The sequence below is a fragment of the Salvelinus sp. IW2-2015 genome, unplaced genomic scaffold, assembly GCF_002910315.2.
Source record: "Salvelinus sp. IW2-2015 unplaced genomic scaffold, ASM291031v2 Un_scaffold3228, whole genome shotgun sequence".
Taxonomy (NCBI): Eukaryota; Metazoa; Chordata; class Actinopteri; order Salmoniformes; family Salmonidae; genus Salvelinus; species Salvelinus sp. IW2-2015.
Window position 1 is genome coordinate 76,627 of NW_019944515.1, and position 22,387 is coordinate 99,013.

The 22,387-nt window shown below is 44.0% G+C and overlaps 1 pseudogene; it reads right to left on the minus strand.

The window, feature by feature from the left end:
- Positions 1 to 1,287: 1,287 nt before the first annotated feature.
- Positions 1,288 to 20,761, minus strand: LOC112075542 (mitochondrial adenyl nucleotide antiporter SLC25A23-like; annotated as a pseudogene).
- Positions 20,762 to 22,387: the final 1,626 nt, after the last annotated feature.

Below are 22,387 nucleotides of genomic sequence, written 5' to 3' on the forward strand. Positions count from 1 at the left end.
AGGGGTGGCAGTAAATTTGACCCCTTTTTAAAATATGTTTTTTTACTTGTTAAAGAAGAATCCTTAGTTGCTACATCCATTTTTGGACTCATAAATTAATGATATATACCATTGATTATTGAAGAATATAACTTATAAATGCCTCAAGAGCTTAGTTCAACTGTCGTACCCTCTAGAACCCAAAATAACCTTGTTTTACTCCAATGTTTGTAAACAATGTCAATGTAGAGCCTCAAAACATGGTTAAACTATCATTTTCATCTCATTGATGGTCAGTCCTTGCATCCGTAGCTCTGTCTATGAATTTGAGAGTGGTTACATTTCTCCAGGCCCTTCCCTCAGATTTTTACCAAAAAGTGTTTGGTTGACCGCTTTGTTATTTAAGAATTCTAGATTTAAACAAAATCTCTTTCTCTGAGTAATTGTCTTAGTATAAAATTATATCATGTTCAATTTCTTTGAAGCAGACAATATAGCTCAAAATGTGTATTATTTAGTATTTTGTGCTCATCTTTATCAAGGGTGCCAATAATTTTGGACCTGACTGTATGTATATAAGAGCCACTTGAATAGGGAGAAACATTCCCCAAACAAATAGGGGAGAAAAGTGCAAAGCCCTTCATGGACTAGGTCGGAGGAACAGCTCTGTATAAGACCCTGTATAAGTATCTCTTGCAAATGTGTTACGAATCTTTCCTTTACAAAATCATACTGTATCAATATGCAGTACTCTATGTAACCAAAAAAGTTTCCTCGTTTAAGAACTTTAGAAACTCCCCATTAGAATGTACTTTTTTGAGAATAGCAACTGAAGACAAACACAGTGCATGTAATCAATTCTAATCTCTTTTGAGATATTGAAATAAAGAGTAGGGTACTTTGGCTTGGTAGTGTTCTAGCAACAGCACACTGTGGAACAACACCACATTTTCTGCTGTGTAGTAAAGAGCGAATATACAGTACATGTCAAGGTCATTGGAGGAAGATCACTTTATATTCACAAACATGAAACTGACCTTAGATAAGTGCCTACATATAGGTATACAAACTGTACTGTGGTTTCTTCTGTGTTTGGTTGGAGGGCAACACACAGACCTATTGTGGGATGTGACTATAGGGTTAAGCTCATAACAAAGAGGAAGAATGGCCTAGTTTGCCGAGACACACGCACACCTCTCTCTCTTCTCTCTCTCTCTCTCTCTCTCTCTCTCTCTCTCTCTCTCTCTCTCTCTCTCTCTCTCTCTCTCTCTCTCTCTCTCTCTCTCTCTCTCTCTCTCTCTCCATTCCTTCCCCTTACACCTCCTCCTCCTAATCTGTCTCAGACACAGCAGTTTCTTACAGACTTCAGCTCAGCCTGATAGCAGACTCTTCCCTCTTTCTTAATGACGGTCAGCGTCGTTGAGGGGCTGAGGGGCTGAGAGATTCAAACAGTGAGTATATCTGTCTAGCTAGGTGTAAACGGGAAGCTTACTGAATGTGTATGAAAGGGTGGACTATCTGTCTTCTATCCCTCAATCCTCTGCTGTCTTCCTCTCCATCTTGAAATCCAAGAGCTGCACTCTATATCCCTCTCTTTTTCTGTCTCTCACTTCCTCTCTCTACGATTTCACACCCAGAGCCTTCTTCATGTGTTCGTATACCACGTACGAGATGCTGACAGCAGGAATGACCTTCAGGAAGTTGGGGGCGATGCCGCGGTAGAGCCCAGTACCCCGTCATGTGATATGATGTGCTTGAACTGACCGACCATGGACAGCTTGGCCCCCCCTCAGTGGAGGCTGGTGGAAAGAGGGCGAAAACGTCTGTTGTTCAGTTCAGTTATATCCGTTAGATAGCTATTAATAGATAGGGGAAAGGGGGATACCTAGTAAGTTGTCAACTGAATGCATTCAACTTTGTTTGGATAGCCCAACAGTAATACAGTGCCTTCGGAAAGTATTCAGACCCTTGACTTTTTCCACATTTGTTACGTTACAGCCTTATTCTCAAAATTGATTCAATAGTTTTTCCCCTCATCAATACCCCATAATGACAAGCAAAAAACAGGTTTTTAGAAATTGTTGCCAATTTATACAAAACCCCCCTGAAATATCACATTTACATAAGAATTCAGACCCTTTACTCAGTACTTTGTTGAAGCACCTTTGGCAGTGATTACAGTATTATGTTTCTTGGGTATGACGCTACAAGTTTGGTAAACCTGTATTTGGGGAGTTTCTCTCATTCTTCTCTGCAGATGCTCTCAAGCTCTGTCAGGCTGGATGGGGAGCTTTGCTAAACAGCTTTTTTCAGGTATCTCCAGAGATGTTAGATCGGGTTCAAGTCCGGGCTCTGGCTGGGCCACTCAAGGACATTCAGAGACTTGTCCCGAAGCCACTCCTGCATTGTCTTGGCTGTGTGCTTAGGGTTGTTGTTCCTGTTAGAAGGTAAACCTTTGTCCCAGTCTGAGGTCCTGAGTGCTCTGGAGCAGGTTTTCATCAAGGTCTCTCGGTATGTGGCTCTGTTAATCTTTCCTCAATCCTGACTAGTCTCCCTGTCCGTACCGTGAAAAACATCCCCACAGCATGATGCTGCCAGCACCATGCTTCACCGTAGAGATGGTGCAGGTTTCCTCCAGACATGACGCTTGGCATTCAGGCCAAGAGTTCAATCTTGGTTTCATCAGACTAGAGAATCTTGTTTCTTATGGTCTGAGAGTCTTTGGGTGCCTTTTGGCAAACTCCAAGTGGGCTGTCATGTGCCTTTTACTGAGGAGTGGCTTCCATCTGGCCACTCTACCATAAAGGCCTGATTTGTGGAGTGCTGTAGAGATGGTTGTCCTTCTGAAAGGTTCTCCCATCTCCACAAAGGAACTCTGGAGCTCTGTCATAGTGACTATCGAATTCTTGATCACCTCCCTGACCAAGGCCCTCTCCCCCGATTGCTCAGTTTGGCCGGGCGGCCAGCTCTAGGAAGTCTTGGTAGTTCCAAATTTCTTCCATTTAAGGATGATGGAGGCCACTGTGTTCTTGGGGACCTTCAATGCTGCAGGAATGTTTAGGTACCCTTCCCAGATCTGTGCCTCGAAGCAACCTGTCTCGGAGCTCTATGGACAATTTCTTCGACCTCATGGCTTGGTTTTTGCATAGACATGCACTGTCAACTGTGGGATCTTATACAGACAGGTGTGTTCCTTTCCAAATCATGACCAATCAATTGAATTTACCACAGGTGGACCAATCAAGTTGTAGAAACATCTCAAGGATGATCATGGAAACATGATGCCCCTGAGCTCAACATCGATTCTCATAGCAAAGGGCCCGAATACTTATGTCAATAAGGTATTTCTGTTTTTAATTTTAATAAATGTGCTAAAATGTCTAACAACCTGTTTTTGCTTTGTCATTATGGGGTACTGTGTGTAGATTTTGAAGATAATCTTTTATTAAATCCATTTTAGAATAAGGCTGTAACGTAACAAAATGTGGATAAAGTCAAGGGGTCTGAATACTTTCCGAAGGCACTGTAGATATAGGGTAATAGGTTGACATAGTAGGTGTAATTAATTTATTATAGATTATGTTATAGAATGTAGTAGAATCTATATTATCTGTGTAATATCATCTATGTTATGTAGTAAGGTAGGAGGTAGAATTGCAGTTCAGTTGTACCCCAGTCTCACCCTGGCCTGCATACGTGTTCTAATGAGAGCAGGGGGTAGGAGGCCAGTTGTCCACAGGTACTAGACACAGTACCACAGCCCAGCAGTACCAACACCCCGGGTCAGCAGAGCCCTTACCGTACCGCTGGAGCCAGGCATTCTTCAGAGTCTGAGATAGAAAGGAGGGAAGAGAAGAGGGGAGGGGAAAGAAAAGAGAAGGAAAAATAAACAGAGAGAAAAGAGAGAGGAGAAAGAGGAGAGAAGGGATAGATAGGCTACATTGTTAATTTGACAGATATGTTATTGTGTTAAAAAAATGAGAACATAGTATAGAGAACCACAGCTCATTGACTGCTAGTAAAAGTAAAATTCAAAGTTCACTTAAACACATAAAAGTCATTTTTACGAGAGAGCTGGGCAACAGTAACAGCAGCATACATACTGACTGGCATTTCCTTGAGTACAAGGGACAGGGCCAGTGATGAGATTTAGCTTTCCCAGACAATCAAACACAGCTGGCAGGTAGACACACACACACACACACAGGTGACCCCATTTAGTTGACTGGTCGATTGCTTGGTCGATAGGCTGTTGGTCGACATTTATTTTTTTATGGCAGACGAGACACTTGTCTGACTCGTGCCTGTCTCAGTGGACTAAAACATTGCGGAGGTCATGGGATGGCACAGTCCATCACTCTATCCTATTCCGGCAACTTCAGGAGCGTTCCGGCATATTCTACTAAGGCTAGCAGCAGAGGGAGGAGGAGGGTCGAGAACAGATTTTTTTCTTCTGGTTTATCTTGATCTCTGGCTCCCTCTTGAGTCATTTGTGTGTCTTAATTATTTCATCAAGCAGTGCGCTTAAAGCATCAGACAAGCTCAGTGCATATAGTTGATTTTATTAAAACATATAAAGGTGTGTCTATATATGGAAAAATATACGTTTATACATTTCGACGACGGTCAACCAAGATTTATTTTTATTCTTTCAAAGGACAGCCCTACGCTCTCTCTCTCACACACACACACTTTCTCACACACACCTCATAGACGGCCAGGTCTATGCCAGCATACGGTATGATGCCAAGTGTGTTGGGCACGTAGCCCCTGTAGAAGGCTCGCATCCCCTCCTTCCTCAGGATCTGATGGGCACAGTCTACAATGCCAGAGTACTGGCCAGTCTTCCTCAGGGTAAGACGAGTCTTCAGCACCTGGGGAGCGAGAGAGGGAGGAGAAAGGGGAAAGAGAGTGGGWGTGCAAGGAAGAGAAGGAAAATGAGAGAAAAGTCCTATGTTTCTATATTCAATAAAAAGTCTGTCTATCTTTCTGTCGGTCTGTCTCCCCTCACTCACCTCCATAGGGTAGATGATGGTCTGTGCGGTGGCTCCAGCMAGAGAGCCAGCGATGAACCTCTCCTGCACCCGCAGAGTACCCGCTTCATTTCTGCCCCGGATCAACCACTTGATCTAAGATGGAGGAGTCAGGGGAGACAGGGGGGAGAGGAGAGACAGGCAGGTGGAAGAGAGGCAGGGATATACAGGGATTAAGGCATGAGGGGATAGATTGTGGTAGGTGGGAGAGGCAGGGATACAAAGTGAGGGGGAGGTGTAGATTGGGGRAGATGGGGGTRAGGGGGGAATACGTGAGTCACACTGGGGTGGAGGAGGAGAGTCAGAGACACAACACKTAGAGACACAGGGTGTGTCTGACAGGGTGAGAAACAGAGTGTGTGTKTGAGCAACATTTCACACCTCAGTGTGGGTGTGTGACTCCTTCATTCCTATGCTTCACTAATGACTACCCCATACACCAGAACTTATTTACAGATGTGTGTATCAGTGTTCTCCTTACATTGGTCCATAATAAATCCAAATCAACCTCTGGGGCCTCTTACACCCACATTTGTATACAGGTGTGTACAGTCCTCTTCCCTCACCTGTTCGTAGGCCATGAACTTGATGGCAGACTCTGGGGCTATTTTGAGGACGTTGATGCCGTTGCCCCTCCAGAGGGCTCGTACACCCCCCTCCTGGACCATCCCCCTCAGCCCCGTCCACAGCTTGATCCCCCTAGAGCTGGAGCCATGCACCTAGAGAGACAGCAGGCTCAGTTACTCTAATAACATTCTGTACATCAGGGGTGGCTAACCCTCCTCCTGGAGAGCTACTGGATGTGCAGGCTTTTGTTCCAGCCTTGCTCTAGCACACMTAATTCTACTAATCAGCACTGCACTGACCTCTAACCTCTGAKCCTGTAGTAAACACAACAGTAACCCTTCACCTGTAGGAAGACCTTGAGACGGTCGAGGGGGGCGGTTCCTGTACGTGACACCGCCCCTGCCATCGCCCCGGCAACCAGCTGCCTCCACACTACCCCCGACTGGCGCTCTTGTTGGGAAAACTCTGGYGGGACTGTCATGTGCTCTCCGATGTCAAACATCTGAGAAATCACAGAGAAACACACTGGTCAGTGAAATAAACTTGATTGGAATCCAGAACTATCTGTATTCACCAAATGTAAATTACATGATCCCTTCTCTAAGGTTTCCAAACAAAAATTCCTGGATAAAGCATCAGAAACAATCTAAACTATGTAAACTATAACATAAAATGTAATTACAGAGTAACTATAGAAACATAGATTGWGAAAATGGCCACAGTTGTAATGMAAGGATACTGGCTAAATGATTTGTTTCTATAGTTACTATGTAATTACATTTTATTACATCAATATTTGAAAATTCCATGTAATGCTATCTGTGCTACTTCATGTCAAGCAAAGATCTAAACCAGAGTGTAGAGATAGAAGGCATAGATAGGCAGTACTGAATGACCAGAGAGTGTTTCCAGTAGTGAGCGATGCCCTCCATGTTGTGAAGAGGGTTAAACAGGAAGTGATCTCGCCACTCATTCCAGTTGATAGTCATGGTGCCGTCCCTGTCCATACTGAGAGAACACACAGAGCAGTGTCAACCACACACACACACACACACACACACACCACCACCACACACACACACACACACACACACACACAACACACACACACACACACACCACACACACAACACACACACACACACACACACACACCTCTGTAGTATTTGATGGCTGTTCTGTGGACACCTCCAGTCCCAGGTTGTGCAGCGATTGTTGAATCTCCCCGACATCAATGCGCCCTGCATAAACAGTGAATCCCATCAGTGCCCACAATATGTAATATGTACCTACAGGCATACAGTACAGTTAGAGCACAGTGATGTGTGTGTGTGGCCACTTTGTGAACTACATGCATTAATGTGGTATGATACTAAATACCATTCATGCAGTCATACCACACATTCGGATAAATACCATAGCAGTGCAATGTGACATAGAATGTCTGTGCATGTATGAACAATTTAAACAGTGTTTTTTGATGTGAAAGGACATTGTATCCAAATGGCCCTCCTACGTGGTTACTTATGTGTGTTTAGATCAGACTTGGGTTCAAATACAGATTATCTAAGCAATAAGGCCCAAGGGGTGTGGTTACAGCCAACATACCACGGCTAAGGCTGTTCTTAATCACGACACAACGCGGAGTGCCTGGATACAGCCCTTAGCCGTGGTATATTGGCCATATACCACAAACCCCCGAGGTGCCTTACTGCTATTTAAACTGGTTACCAACTTAATTAGAGCAGTAACAAATATATGTTTGTTCATACCCGTGGTATACAGTCTGAAATAACCACGGCTGTCAGCCAATCAGCATTCAGGCCCCGAACCACCCAGTTTATATGTTATTTAAATACTTTATTTTCTGTGTGTGTGAATGCATTAACTGTAAGTCCTCTGGATAAGAATGTCTGCTAAATGACTCAAATGTCAAATGTAAATGTGTATGCATGTGGCGTGTGTGAGTGAGGTGGCCATGCCGACCGTCATGGTTGTGGTCCAGTGTGTGGAACATGAGCCGCAGTTCTTCTCGTGGGCCCACAGGTACTGAGAGAATCCTCAAAGTCCAGCAAGCCATCATGGTTTGGTGTACTCTCACGCACTATCTGCAGGAGAGTTGGGGTGAGAGGAGGGTAAAAATAGCAGATAGGAGGGGGTGAAGGTCAAACAGTGTAGGGGACAGGGGATGAGAGGAGTTGAGGGGATGTGACAAGGTGAAAAAGTGTGGGGTGGGTTGGGCCAGGGGTGAGATTTAGGGTAAGGTGATAGTTTGAGGGGTGAGAGGTAAATGGAGGGAGTAAGGGAAGAAGCAGGAAGGAGTCGTGAGAAATGACAACAAAGCCTATCGTTATTTTATAAGTCATAACCTGCAAACATAAAACAATCAGCAGAACTGTTCTCTTTCATCCTTCTAGTGCTTCCTCAAACAAGGAGAGGAAAAGAAGAGAGAGAGAGGAAGAGAAAATAGAGTGAGAACAAAGAGTGATAAAGAGCGAGAGAATAGTATAGAGAGAGAGCAAGAGAGCGAGAGTGAGAGAACCCCTACTCTGACCTCGCCATAATCCGCTTCACTCCTGTGCTCAGTGTCCAGTTAATCTTCAGTAACAATCACATGCTACTGGAATCTGACCTGAACCAATGCACTTGACCAATACACACACACACACACACACACCACACACAACACACACACACACACACACACACACACACACACACACACACACACCACACACACACACACACACACACACACACACAACACACACACACAACACACACACACACACACACACACACACATCACACGAAAGGAGAGATTTGCTCAATCTTGGCAGCAACGTTTTCAGAATTTTGTCTAGCCTATCAAGGTGTTCTTTCTGAGTCTGTCCGTCTTGTATTTTTAATGAATACATCCACGATGAAATAAGCAGTTCAAGAATCCACAAAATCCTTGACATGTTAATGAGATAGCGGGGAGGATTTGCATATTCTCATGAAATTCAAATGAGAATATCCTACTTATCCTGCCACTTATCCTCACCATTTCAACTTTCTGTTAGGTATAAATGCTTGAATTGTAACTCAAGTGTAGCTGATGGAAGCTGTCTGTATAACACATGACAAGTATAACTTTAAATATGCCTTTGAATTGGCCCCCTCTGTCACGTTCTGACCTTTATTTCCTTGTTTTTGTCTTTATTTAGTATGGTCAGGGCGTGAGTTGGGGTGGGCTGTCTATGTGTGTTTTCTATGTTGGGGTTTTGTGTCGGCCTGGTATGATTCTCATCAGAGGCAGCTGTCAAACGTTGTCCCTGATTGAGAATCATACTTAGGCAGCCTGGGTTTCACTTTTGGTTTGTGGGTGTTTGTTGCCGTGTCAGTGTTGTTTGCCACACGGTACTGTTTCGTTCGTTATTCTTCGTTTATTGTTTTGTTCCAGTGTTCCGTGTTGCTTATTAAAAAGACAAGAACACTTACCACGCTGCGCTTTGGTCCTCCTCTCTTCCACCTAACGACGAGCGTTACACCCTCCTCCATGACACAATATAATCAGAGCAAGTCTATTTAAGCATTCCCAGACAAATACATTCTGGTCTAGGGGATATTGCCTGTGGTGTCTGAAAACTCCCAGAGGAGATTTGAAGGACAAGCACAGCTGTGGGTGATGATGCTTAGCTAAACTAGCCTACTATTTGAGTGTGGAGATAAAGCTAAACTAATCTGCTGCAGGCTGGGAGGGATGATGCTATGTGAAAGGAGTGATGCTAAACTAAACTTCTGACTGTGCTAATTTCCTTTATGCTAACCTAAATGACTGATTAGATATAACCTGAGGAGTGCTATCTGTGTGCTTCTGTGTGAGTGTTACTTAAAGCAAGTGCACTATCACCTACAAAAATGGATTAAATTGATTGTTTTCTCTCACATATCTACATACAAAAACCCCATAATGACAAAGTAAAAACACACCCCTGAATCAATGCATGTTAGAACACCTTTGGCAGCGATTATAGCTGTGAGTCTTTCTGGAAGTCTCTAAGAGCTTTACACACCTGGATTGTACAATATTTGCTATAGATTTTCAAGACGATTTAAGTCAAACTGTAACTAAGCCACTCACAAACATTCAATGTGTTCTTAATAAGCAACTCCAGTGCATATTGGCTTGTGTTTTAGGTTATTGTCCCGCTGAAGGGTGAATTTACCTCCCAGTGTCTGTTGGAAAGTAGACTGAACCAGGTTTTCCTTGAGGATTCTGCCTGTGCTTAGCTCTTTTTTCAATTTTATTTAACCTTTATTTAACCAGGAAAAGCCCATTGAGACCCAGAGTCTCTTTTTCAAGGGAGACTTGGCCAAGAAGCAAGGCGAGAAACAATCAATACATTAAAGAATTAAAACATACAACAATACAACAACATGATCCAGCCTAATAAAAGCATTTGGTACAATGTGCAATGGTGAATGAGTGGACTTGGCATTTGTAATAAAGCGCAAGGATGCATGATAAACAGAGTTCAGTCTCTGTAGACGGAGGAGGTTGCATGCTATGTAACGGATGTGAAATGGCTAGCTAGTTAGCGGTGGTGCGCGCTAGCAGCCTTTCATCGGTACGTCACTTGCTCTGAAACCTAGAAGTAGTGGTTCCCCTTGCTCTGCAAGGGCTGCGCGCTTTGTGGAGCGATGGGTAACGATGCTTCGTGGGAGACCGTTGTTGATGTGTGCAGAGGGTCCCTGGTTCGCGCCGCTGTCGAGGCGAGGGGAAGGTCTAAAGTTAAAAACTGTTACACATATACAACAGGTCACCATAATCAATTACAGAGAGAAAAGTGGCGTGAACAAGCTTCTTTCTAGCCATAAGCGGGAAGCAAGCTTTTACGAAAATAAAAACACAATTTCAATTTAAGCTTTGTCACAAGATTATCCACATGAACTTTAAAGGACAACTTGTCATCCAACCAAATACCTAGGTATTTGTAGGATGACACCTTTTCAATGAATAAGCCACCAGATGTGACAATGCTAATGTTCTCTGGCAGAGTTCTAGCTCTGGTAAAGGTCATGAATTTAGTTTTTTGTATATTCAAGACCAGTTTGAGACCATAAAGGGAGGCCTGCAGTGGCTGAAAAGCAGTCTGGAGCTCTTCAACAGACTGAACCAGAGAAGGAGCACATTAATATACTGTATAAATGTATCATCTGCATATAGATGTAACTTTGCTGGTTGCATCCCATTTCCCAGTTCATTAATACAAATTGAGAACAACACAGGAGCTAAAATGGAACCCTGGGSCACACCTATATTAATCTCTAGAAAGCTAGACTTGTGATTGTCAGTATATACACATTGTGTTCTATTAGAAAGATAGTTCCTAAACCAATTTACTGCCCCTTCACTGAGACCAATGTTTCTGAATCTAGCTAGCAACAATTCATGGTCAACTGAATCAAAGGCCTTTGCTAAATCCACAAACAGAGCAGCACAATGTTGCTTTTTATCAATTCCATTAATGATGTCGTTTGCCACTGCCATAGCTGCAGTTGTGGTGCTGTGCCCCGATCTAAAGCCAGACTGAACCCGCTCAGTATGTTCTTTTCAATGAAGAAGTTTTTTTAACTGTGAGTTCACTAGGGATTCATAGACTTTGCCTAGGATAGGGAGTTTAGAGATAGGACGATAGTTATTAGCATCTGAGGGATCTCCACCCGTTAGCAGTGGGAGGACATAAGCTGATTTCCAAATGCTGGGTATGTAATTGGTCAAGAAACTCAAGTTGAAAATGTGAGCCACAGGTTCAGTAATAATACCAGCTGCTATCTTTAAGAGGTAGGGGTCCAGGATGTCTGGACCTGCAGACTTTTTAGTGTCTATAGCCTTTAGTGCTTTATAGACCTCAGTATAAGAAACAGGCTCAAAGTTAAAATGGTTCACATGAGGGCTCTATTCCGTTTCAGAACTCCCTAGTCCTTGCCGATGACAATCATTCCCATAACATAATGCAGCCACCGATGCATACTTCAAATGATGTGCAAACAGAGTACGTATTCGAGAAGTGACCTCTGTTCTTCGTTTCGCATACTTTGATTTGGACTCATACGCCGACCCTCCTGTGCTCCAGTTTACGTTCTCAGAGCATGGCAGTATGCATTTTGAGAAACACCCCTTGAATCCGGCGAGGCTCTCTTGCTCTACTGGGCTATGTGGCTCTACTGGGCTCTGTGGCTCTACTGGGCTATGTGGCTCTACAGGGCTCTGTGGCTCTACTGGGCTGTGTGGCTCTACTGGGCTCTGTGGCTCTACTGGGCTCTGTGGCTCTACTAGCCTCTGTGGCTCTACTGGCCTCTGTGGCTCTACTGGCCTCTGTGGCTCTACTGGGCTCTGTGGGGACTTTTCTAATCGGTTTATGCACACTACAGATGCAAGATGTATAGAATTTTATGTGAAGAGAAATCCCCAATCGTCAACTATCATAACCATATTATCTGGACTGAATGGAAAATGTCCTGCAAAAGGGATGACTTCAGTAGTCATAAATCCAGCCATTCTGCCAGCCAGGCTGAGTTGAACTCATGAGATTGTGCAGACGCGCAGTGACATAGTAGTATCCCAAATCGCTGGTGATGACAGTTTAAGCTAGAGGACTGTTTCGCTAGCACATACTGAATTATGTCCCGAGATTCATTTGATGGCATTGAGGAGTTTACCACATCAGTCACCTGCTTCATTAATGAGTGCATCGACAACATTTTCCCCACAGTGACCGTAAGTACATACTCTTGTTTTGATGCCTTGCCTGTTTGATGGTTCATCGGAGGGTGTAGCGGGATTTCTTATACGCGTCAGGATTAGTGTCCCGCTCCTTGAAAGCGGCAGCTTTAGCCTTTAGCTCAGTGCAGATGTTGACTGTAATCCATGGCTTCTGGTCGGGATAAGTTTGAATCCTAGTACGAAACCCAGTGACGCAAGCCTACCAGACTAGCTAACTATGCTCGCTTCGAGGCAAGCAACACTGAACTATGCATGAGTGTACCAGCTGTTCCAGACGACTGTGTGATCACACTCTCTGTAGCCAATGTGAGTAAGACCTTTAAACAGATTAACATTCAGAAGGCTGCAGGGCCAGACGGATTACCAGGACACGTACTCAGAGCATGGGCTGACCAGCTGGCAAGTGTCTCCACTGACATTTTCAACCTCTCCCTGACCCAGTCTGTAATACCTACATGTTTCAAGTGGACCCCCATAGTCCCTGTGCCCAGGAATGCCATTGTAACCTGTCTAAATTACTATCGCTCTGTAGCACTCACATCTGTAGCCATAAAATGCTTTGAAAGGCTGGTCATGTCTCACATCAACACCATCATCCCAGACACCTTGGACCCACTCCAATCCGTATACCGCCCCAACAGATCCACAGCTCAGGTAGTCTCTATTGCCCTCCACACTGCCCTTTCCCACCTGGACAAGAAGAACACCTATGTGAGAATGCTATAAACTGACTACAGCTCAGGCTTCAACACCATAGTGCACTCCAAGCTCATCACTAAGCTAAGRACCCTGGGACTGAACACCTGTCTCTGCAACTGGATCCTGKACTTCCTGAARGKCCGCCCCCAGGTGGTGAGGGTAGGCAACAACACATCCACCACTCCCTGTTCACCCACGACTGCATGTCCACTCACGACTCCCACACCCTCATTAAGTTTCSCGACGACATGACAGTGATCCCCAACGCCTGATCCCCAACGATCGCCTGATCACCAACGATGATGAGACAGCCTATAGGGAGGAGGTCAGAGACCTGGGAGTGTGGTGCCAGGACAACAACCTCTCCCTCAATGTCAGCAAGACAAAGGGGCTGATTGTGGACTACAGGAAACAGAGGGCCGAGCACGCCCGGTTCACATCGACAGGGCTGTAGTGGAGCGAGTCGAAAGCTGCAAGTTCCTCAGTGTCCACGTCACTAAGGATCATGGTCCACACACACCAACACAGTCGTGAAGAGGGCACAACTACGCCTCTTCCCCCTCAGGAGGCTGAAAAGATTTGGCATGGGCAGTCAGATCCTCAAAAGGTTCTACAGCTGCACCACTTAGAGCATCTTGACTGGCTGTATCACCGCTTGGTATGGCAACTGCTCAGCAACTGACCACAAGGCGCTAAAGAAGGTAGTGCGAACGGCCCAGTACATCACTGGGGCCGAGCWCCCTGCCATCCAGGACCTCTATACCCGGCGGTGTCAGAGGAGGGCTGTAAAAGAAAGACTCCAGCCAACCATCATAGACTGTTCTCTCTGCTACTGCATGGAAAGTGGTACCGATGCACMAAGTCTGGAACCAACAGGACCCTGAACAGCTTCTACCCACAAGCCATAAATGGTTAGTCTGGGTAGCTTTTTGATTAACTATTTAACTATCTGCATTGACCCTTTTTGCACTAACTTTTTTGACACATCACATACATTGCTGCTTCTGTTTATTATCTGTCACTTTATTCCTAGTTACAGTATATGTACACATCTACCTCAATTACCTCGTACCCCTGCACATCGACTCTGTACTGGTACCCCATGTACATAGCCAAGTTATCATTACGTTTTATTTCTCTCTGCATTGCTGGAAAAGGACYTGTAACTAAGCATGTCACAGTTAGTCTACACCTGTTGTTTACAAAGCATTTTACAAATAAAATTTGATTTGAAGACTGAAGTTAAGATGTGTGTGTGTGTGTGTGTGTGGTGTGTGTGTGCGTGTGCGCCAGACACTGATATTAAGGTCAGGCGGGGTCAGGGCTGCACCAGGTTTGTGTTACAGTCATACGTTTAAAATATTCATCCAGGGAAGTGTTGCTTTCCTGTCATGTACTGGGACAAGCAGATCAGAAAAGCATGCATCAGTATTGTATTGAAGCGAGAGTCTTCAGATAGCCCTGGTGACAGGCAACTTGAGTTGGAGGGATGTGTGAAAATAGCACTGGTTAATGTTGTGTTGTTTTGAGTTCGAGAGAGCAGTGGAGTTTTGAAATAGGTCCCAGATGTCTGGGTAATGGAGCACTGATCCAGWGCTGCTGATCCAATCTCTGCTGTTCCGCCTGTGGCTATGGAACCCTGACCTATTCACTGGACGCGCTACCTTGTCCCGGACCTGCTGATTCGTCTCCCTCCCCCGCCCCCGCCCCCCTCGACCTCTCTCTCTCTCAACCTCTAATGCTCTGCTATGAAAAGCCAACTGACCTTTATGCCTGAGGTGCTGACCTGTTGCACCCTCTATAACCACTGTGATTATTATTTGACCCTGCTGGTCATCACTATGGGTTTCTGTATAAGCACTTTGTGGACGACTGCTGATGTTTAAAAGGGCTTTATAGATACATTTGAAATGAGCACTCTCTTCCAAAGGAACTCTTTTAAAATGCCTCTCACTGCCTGTAGAACACTCTGCCTGCTTCTCCTGTGACATCCAACAGGGCCAAAATAGAGCACTGGGAACACGGCTAGAACTGGACCATAGCTCATAGCTCAGGCAGTTGAAGAACTTGATATGAGAGGCCTATACACTCCGGAATAAAGGAAGCCAGGTTAGTTTCCCTGTTCATTATACTAGTAGGTTATAAACAAATATACTTAATTTATAGTAACACAGAACTACACAGTTGCCTATGTCAGTGCTTCTCAAACTGGAGTCCACTGGGTACTGAGGGGTCGCGACAAGATCAACTATTTTTTTTACATTTTTATTATTTTTTAATCCTAACGAAAAACTATGGTATTTTAATATATATATTTTTATCACAGTGCTGTTATTACAAAAATGCCACTAACAGGTCCCGATCATCATCATAAAGGGAAAAAAATTTTTGTTCAAATACTGTACCTAACGCAAACAATTTGTAATGTTAGTAAGAGATATACATCTTTCTAATGTTTGCACCGAGTGGCAAAGCGGTCTAAGGCACTGCATCTCAGTGCAAGAGGCGTTACTACAGTCCCTGTTTCGAATCCAGGCTGTATCACATCCGGCCGTGATTGGAAGTSCCATTGGGCGGCGCACAATTGRCCMAGCGTTGTCCGGGTTTGGCCGGGGTAGGCMGTCATTGTAAATAAGAATTTGTTCTTAACTGACTTGCCTAGTTAAATAAAGGTTCAATTAAAAAATATATAATAATAAAGTGCTCTGTACGTCATTAAAAATGCCTTTGAATGACCGAAACATCACCCATAACATTTTTACAATATTAAAATACTCAGAATTGAAGAAATTGTACCCTTTCTCCCATCTCTAACTATCAGGAACCTGAAAGAACAGGCTGAGTGGATGGGGAGCTTATATCATGAGCTCGCCTTGAATGACAGCTCTTTGAAACACCCTTGCGGTCGTTGCCAGGTAACAAGGTAAACAATGGGCCACATGTCATTCTGACCCTAAATAGTATTCCTCAACCCATTTTCTCTGCAAAATGTTCTCAACAGAGCTGATAATGGACTTAGATATCAGTCAAACAGCAGCAATACACAATTGCATTTCTATTGTTTTGTAACTAATTACTGTTCACTGATACACTTCTTCAGCAGAATGAGTCAAGTCTGAGTCCCCTTAGAAGCTTAGACATAAGGGTGTACATGAATGTACATGAAAACAGCCTACAATAAGTGTACTGGACAATTGATTGGTGCCTCTGCATTAGCCTTATAAATGACAATATGTTCAGAATTGTATGTATTGATCAGACATTTATTTGTTCATTTACATTAGGCAAGCATATCTGAAATATTGATCAACATGGACATTCATGAGAAATAAAGGTGAGAAATAATGGTGAGACATCATTTGACATAAAAAAATAAAATAGAGCCATAAGCCGCAATATAGGCACCCGGCTGCCCTACAGTGTACATTGATTCTTACCATTTGTAACTTTCATCTACCGTCCAAATGTAAGAAAAAACGATATAAAAGAAAAAGTGTTATCATATCATGTAAAAGTAAATTACTTAGACTTTGGGAAATGCAACCAACTACAGAGATTGATGGGACGSGATCGGGAGCRGAGGGGGACCMATGTACCCCGCTTCAATCAAGCAGGCTTCAGTCACCCACTTGGCTTCAGTCACAACATTGAAGCTGGAGACAAATCCAGGAATGGCCTCCTCCTTGTCAGGCCTCTCACACTGGGCAGACAGGGGTTCTGGGATGGAYAGCTCACACATCTTCCCCACATACGRCACTGGATCAAGGGTGACCTTGTTGAAGAGGAGATCCAGGAGCCTGTCTACGTAGCCTGTAAGGGTTTTGAAAAGGGAAATGTTTGTTAAATGGTAAATGGGTAGTGAAATTTATTTTATTTTATTCACTGTTCTGAGTTATGACGTTATCATGTTGTTGATGTAGTGATCTACTCATTCTACAATGTGTTTTCTGGTGTTTTTGAAGTACTCATTTTGAAATATGCAATATTTAGTGAACTTTTCAATGTTTGTATTTGGAATTTGTGTGTGCCCGAAATTTGAAATGAATAATTATGATTTGAAATTAATAATTATGACTTACAGTATTGTTGGGTCTGTCGTCACAGGCTTCACAGCATATCCCACCTTCTTTGGTTTGTATTCACTTGATCTGTCTTCACAGGCTTCACAGCATATCCCCCCTTCGTTTTTCTGTCTTCACTTGATCTGTCTTCACAGGCTTTACAGCATATTTTCCCGTTTTAATATTACTACTGTCTTCACTTGATCTGTCCTTCTAAAGTTTACAGCATATCCCCTTTATTTTTTCTGTGTCTCACTTGATCGTTGTCCATAAGCTTTACAGCATATCCCCGCTTTATTCTTTCTGTCTTCACAGGCTTCACAGCATATCCCCCTTTATTTTCTCTGTCTTCACAGGCTTCACAGCATACTCCTACCATTTTTACTGTCTTACAAGGCTTCATAGCGCAATATTCCCTTCTTTTGTTTCTGTCTCCTCCAACTTGATTCTGCTTCACAGCTTTACAGCATATCATCCCCCCTTTATTTTTACTTCGTCTTCACAGGCTTACGCATATCCCTTGTAATTGTTTTGCTGTCTTCCACAGGCTTTTATCAGCATATCTCCTTCCTTTGTCCTTGGGAAAGCTGAATAGTTTTGTATCAATGGCATGTCTGGACTGGCGGTGGCCTTGCCTTGGAAAGATGTGACAATCGGGAGTAGTATGTTTGAATTTTCTAAAATGTATATCATTGAGACCCAAATGACACAAGTACACTGCAAGATTAAGGAAACAACCCACTTTGGATTGAGTGGCAGAATATAAATCTTTCGAGGGGTATAATATAAAATACTATACACTTGGCTGGAAACAGAACTCCTTTTGTTGCGACAACATTCCTTTCATAAGGGGGTGTGCTGTCGAGTTTTCCCAGACTCAATGTAGGGGGCTTAGGGATGGACGAACAAAAACCATATAGTGACTATTCATGACTGTGTTGCAGAAATATACTGCCGTCAAAAGTAGCCCCACAGTTCCAGCCCCACCGTGTCAGACTTCATACTTGCACTATGGTCAGTGCTTGCAAGATAAACATGATCAGCTGTCAATGATGGTTCAGCATCCATCTTCAGGATTAGCTTCCTGGCAAGACACTATCAAATATTCTCCCAATGAATAAATCATACGTCGCTCGAAATGTGCTCACTGCACACCGATATTATGGATCCTGTCTCGTTGCACCCGAAATGAAAAGCAGCCACTGCTTTCGGATGTCTTCTTCGTTTTGCTTCAGAAAATAGTGTCATGTTGAATTATCCCTATGGACATCCAGTCACAACACAGTGTGTTTTTTTCCGAATGATGGTAAGTAGCTTGCTAGCTATACAAGTTAACACACAGATGAAGAAGTTGAGTTAGAAGTATCGTTCCTGCACGTTCTCCTTGAGCTATTTATGGTTTGTAAACAAAGCGGTATGATGCGCACATGTGATGGCAGTTTTAAGGCGTTACATATTTTAAATTAAGCTTAAGATTAACAAGACGCTACCATTGGCTGGTATCAACATTTCACGGCCCCTACGTGACATTGCATTAGGGACAGCAGGTAGGCCTAGGGGTTAAAGCGTTGGGCCAGTAACCGAGAAGGTTTTGCTCTGGACTAACATCCGCCGAGCTGTGTTTCTGCTCTTAACAAGCCACTATTCCACGAGTAGGGTCTGTCATTGTGAATAAGAATAAGGTTCTTAACTGACTTGCTATGTTAAATAAAGACAGAAGTAATGCGGCTGAATTCAAGTGTTTGACATGGGGGAGGGGACAGGTAACTTTCATGATCAACTTTGTTAATGTCCAGCTACAGTAATTTTTCACCTGGTTTCAGATCCAATATCCTCAAGATTATGAAACATGTGATTGTGACTATGTTGTAATAAGTAAAAGCTATTTTTAAAAATGTGTTGTTTAGAACTTAGTTAAGAATTACTGTAGAATTTACAAGCTTTGTTGGACAGCGTGAAACTGGGGCGCTCACGTGAGTCAGGGGAGTTAGGGAGCTAGGCATAAAGGTTGCATTTAGATTGAACTCCCAAACGACGACTGAGAGAAGCAGATACAGCGGATGTCGTGATCCCCGTTTCCTAAAACCTTCCCTGAACAAGGTCAGTTAAGCAACGCCACTTGTTCCCATATTTGTGCCATAAATTTAAAGGATAACGGATGAATTTGTTCTTCAATAAACTGACTTGTGACCTAGTTAATAAGAAATATAATACACCCAGTCTTGGTGTGAAGGGGAGTCTGTGGACAGAAGTTGCGTTTGGGAAATCATTACATAAATCCCGTAGACTGCACAACTATGGGCTGGAGGCCCTCACAAGTACTCCATGCAATGATCCGTTTTCAAAGTATACTAAAAACTTTTGTATTCAATCAATTTGTTGTTTTTACATGGGTGTGCACTTTCAATGGCTGAAAGGTATTTTGGGGTTCGTGGGGGCTGGCATGCAGTGATAGCAACTGCAGGCAGTCAAATGAAACTGTCTTGTAAATGACCATTTATTTTTTTTTTTTCTTTCACATCTAAATGTTCTGAGTTTTGTTCTGATTTTGAGGGCGCGTTCCTGCTAGAAAATTTGACTAGTCAGATTAGAATAAAAGGTTTCAAGGCACAGCGGCCGGGGATGTATATCAGTACGGTTGAACTATAACTGTCAATGAATCAGTGGTGTGGGTTTCGGTACTTCATCGACAGGTCATCGAGTAGATTCGAGGTCTTCACTGCCTTAACTTCAAGCCATTGAACAAACGCACACAAACAAATCGAACCACCTCGCAATGCCAACATTCGGACCCTTGAGAACCTGCAACATCGTGCGTCGAGCGAACCCGGAGCCAGCGGGTTGTGTACCTCACATGCCACGACGGGCCACACATGTTCTGATTTTGAGGAGGGTTGCCGTGTGATGAATGCCTAGTGGCTAATATCGAGCCAAATAAAGAAGTTTAGGAAACCCTGTGCGCTATGTCATACATATTCTACTACTCCGTCATGCTATCGCATCCAGTTTGTGTATGTGTGATTTCCAAGGGACAATCAATCGTCACTCTACTCCTTACTCAGCCTAAGAACAATACAAACACAACACACCACAAATCAGCACACCCACACATCACAACATGGGACATCAACACAACACACGGAGGCGGCACGAGCTACACGCACATCACCACACACGGCGACACACACACGCGACAACAACGACACTGACGACACAACACATAGGACGGCCCCTGATTCCCGAGACGTCCGCTGGCAGCCAGAAGTTGTTCCAGCCACACACACGCACGACACACAAACGAGGACAACACAAGCAAGTTAAATTCCGATGCCATGCAGCCGCTTATAAATTCCAAGGGGACTACATCGATGTGCTGACTTGAGCGCGAATACCTCCGCAGATCGCTTATCGTGACTTTTTCTCTCACCTCCTCCGGCGCACCTGCGCGAAGTAACCGCGGGCAGCGAGTCCTATCTCAATCGTTTGATGTCGACTTTACCGTCTTTATTGAGGTCCAGTTGGTCGAACAGTTCGGCCCATCTCTCTCTCGCGCTTTCTGGTTCCCTCCCAGGGTCCGACACACTTTTGTCTTGTTCTTGACAGCGAGCCCGAGTCCAACCAAAACAGAACCGAGCCCTGCCTTCGCCCATGTGAATGGGAGACTTGTGCAATCCTGGTGGTGGTGGCTATTATCCAACCTGCTGCCGCAAAGCAGGCGTAGAAATTAAAGGAGCGCTTTTTGTTCTAATGACTCCCAGGGCTATCGTTACGATAGCCTCCTATTCAAATCCCGGAACCATGGTATATCGAAATGGCACGATAGCCTTACTGAAATAACTGATGTTCTCCCTCGGTTTCGTTACCGAGGACCGGTTTTAATATACCGAGTCGTTGTCGAGAATGGTCGTACACGCGGCGCAGCGCGTGTAATCTCATGGGCCTGTAATATTAATCCACGTATCCGTTACGTATCTCGTTAATCGATGGCGATGATTAAAATCCATTAACTAATTCAAATGAATTAGTCTGTTGGTCAGGGGACGTCGGTCTGCCTTTTGGATTGCAGTGAGTCCCCCATGCAACGAACGGAACCAAGCTCCCGGTGTTCGTTTATATTTTACACAGCTACAGCTTTGTGTATGCATGTAGGATACCGGGTGGAATTTCTATGTCGCTGTAATCTCTGACAACGCGCTCATGCGGTGTTGTGTGTGTGAGTGTTCGTGAGAGAAATGAGTTCCCTTCTACTTTTAAAGGTTCGAAGTTAGAAAAGAGTGGTTAGGTGTAGCTGCTAGTAGTAAAGAGCCTAACAAAAATCATCTACTTTCACCTCTGCAGGTCATCCTCTCCTCCCCTCTCTCGTAAGATTATGATGCTTCCTTCTGTTCATTACATAGGCGTTATCATTATCGCAGCTGCTCATATCACACAACACACACACCAACAACACACCACACACACACACACACACACACACAACACACACACACACACACACACACCACCACACCACACAACACACACACACACACAACACCCAACAACACACACACACACAGAACACACACACACACCACGACCAAGGCATCAAATCCCCTCAAACTGTAATGTTAATCTAGCCTCTACCCACACAACAGGCTACACAGTATCCTTAGGCCTAAACCCTACGGACATTTCATTCACTCATTCTGAATTTGTAATGCAGGACATTAATGTGATCTCCATTTTCACAGTGAAAGTAAAGGTGCGTGTGTGCTGCCCTCATCCCATTGAACCATTGATAGGCTCTTATTGGGTATTAGTAGATACAAATGGGGTTTGCACGCCGTGAGCGCGCTCGGCGCACTGTGACGGAAACCGCCGCGGGTCAGCATGCATGGGATATGAGAGATTATGCAGAGACAGTGGGAGGGAGGCTCATGCACACAGTTCTAAAATGTTGACATGGACCAGTAGTAGCTCAATAAAACCAAAGTGGACTACAAGATATTCTCTCTCTCTCCTCTCTCTCTCTCTCTTAATCGATGCTAGGTGGATATTTTCTATATAATTATGATGGTTCAACGCATTAAATACTTCAGTTTAGGCACGTTCCTTGTTCAAAATAAATCAATATCAATCCAAAAGTAATGTTATACAGTGTTTGCATTTAAAATAGAAGGGTATTCGCATCAAATAACTAAACAGCAGCAGTAAAATAACAATAGCGTGGCTAATACAGGGGGTACCGGTTTACAGAGAGTCAATGTGCGGGGGTCGAGGTTAATTGAAGGTAA